This window comes from Tiliqua scincoides, chromosome 6 (genome assembly GCF_035046505.1).
Source record: "Tiliqua scincoides isolate rTilSci1 chromosome 6, rTilSci1.hap2, whole genome shotgun sequence".
In the NCBI taxonomy this organism is placed as follows: Eukaryota; Metazoa; Chordata; class Lepidosauria; order Squamata; family Scincidae; genus Tiliqua; species Tiliqua scincoides.
Window position 1 is genome coordinate 5,746,088 of NC_089826.1, and position 1,948 is coordinate 5,748,035.

Sequence of the window (1,948 nt, forward strand, 5' to 3'; positions counted from 1 at the left end):
TAACAGTACAATAACCGGGCAGAAGCGACTGTCCAGAGCGTCCTGGTGCCCAGATCTACTCAGAATACATGCAGAGCAGAGGTTGAATGCTAAGCTCTGTTGATGCAGTGGAGGGCTTTCCCCAAATCCTGGCTCCAGCTCCCTGGCTGGGGTTTGGAAAGCCCTGCTTTAGAGGAAGCAATTCACGGCCACTGCACAGCAAGATCCCTTTCCTTCAGGTGATGAGGGTTATGCCATGGGATTATGGCAAGAATGGCAAAAAGATCATTCATTTCACTGTTTTTTTCAGAGAGAACTTTGAAGCTCTGGGTCAATATCTTTTGCTGCAAGAAAATGAATCCCAGTACAATTTTGCTGCAATCCCAGCAAGTTCCCACAGGTTCTCTTCCTCCAAATTTTATCAAATCCCTATGCCCAAGATTCAGGGCCCAGTCCTGTGCTGTCCTGGCACTGTTCAGGCTATACCCTGTGGAGCTAGAGCCAGAGGACTCCTTGAGAACATTGGTTCATGTCGGGCTCCATAGCTCAGGAGGAGGGATAGGATGGAGACAGACCTAAGCCAGGGACTTTAGCTTGTTTGTCACAGGCTTGTTGACATTAACTCCTAATACTCCAGACACAGTGTTTGTCCTAAAAATACTTGTCTATGGAGGTCCCAAAATCAGACCTCCTGATCCTGTACTGACCATGAAAAGAGAAGTACGACATTCACTTTGGAAGTCAGACACCTATGCGCTAGAGCCTGTCCTATTCTGGGGTAGATAGTCCTCGTTAAAAGCAGATGATTCATAGCATTTGAGGATCTTTTGCAATCTGTTCCCTATCAATTTGCAACAGGAAGGTTGTGGGATGGAGCGAAGAAATGCTTGACTCAGGTCTTTTGGGAGATCCGTGTCCCCAGTTTAGAATTTTGTACTTGGCTGGGAGTCTTAAAACCACTGCATCAGCTTGACATTTTAGTTGGTGGAAGTAAATAAGATAAATGGTGACACTGAGAAGCTCTTGGGTTGTATGCACATGTTAATATTAATGCCCTTGGCTCTCCGGAGAGCCATTGGGAGGTAGGTTGGTTCCAACTTCCAAACATCCATCAGCGGTGTCCTTAGCAGGATGTTTGCATTGCCAGAAGAGAGGGGACAAAAAGTGTTCCAGAGATTCACCATGTTTTCCTGAGCAGGAAAAAAATAAAGATATACATTTTTTTGCTCTGATACTGCATGGTTAATGAAAGGCACAAAAGAGAAGCTGATTCCTCTGACTTGTTGCATTCCCTTTTGGAACCCTCTTGACAAGTGATCCTCACTGAGTTTGGGGCAGGATGTTCTATCTGTCAGTTTCCCCCTGGGTGAAAAAGTCTCTGTTCTGAATATACCATCCATTCATTGAATTGGGCAAGCCTGAATTCTGGGTCCAAAGCTACTCACAACTGGGCTTGTTGTCCAGTCCCAGGAAGGTTATTTGTACAGACAGCAGCCACAGAGGAAAGGACCAGAACCAAGACACAATATGAGAGGAAAGGGTATGTCAAAGTTTCCTTCTACCATAGTTATAATTAAGATCCCTCAGGGAGGGGGCTACTCTTTGCCACTTTCTATTGACACTAATTGGGGTTTTCCTCTTGGGGCAAATGCAGTTGCAGCAACTGTTACCCTGCACATGCCCGATCTCGTCTGATCTTGGAAGCTAAGCAGGGTCAGGCCTGGTTAGTACTTGGATGGGAGACCGTCTGGGAATACCGGCTGCTGTAGGCTTATACCATGATCTCGGAAGCTAAGCAGGGTCAGGCCTGGTTAGTACTTGGATGGGAGACTGCCTGGGAATACCGGGTGCTGTAGGCTTATACCATGATCTCGGAAGCTAAGCAGGGTCAGGCCTGGTTAGTACTTGGATGGGAGACTGCCTGGGAATACCAGGTGCTGTAGGCTTATACCATAGTCTTTTGAGACTG

At 46.7% G+C, this 1,948-nt stretch overlaps 1 pseudogene; it reads left to right on the forward strand.

Moving 5' to 3' along the window:
• The first annotated feature begins 1,632 nt into the window (after positions 1–1,632).
• LOC136656647 (5S ribosomal RNA) lies at positions 1,633–1,750 on the forward strand (annotated as a pseudogene).
• Positions 1,751–1,948: the final 198 nt, after the last annotated feature.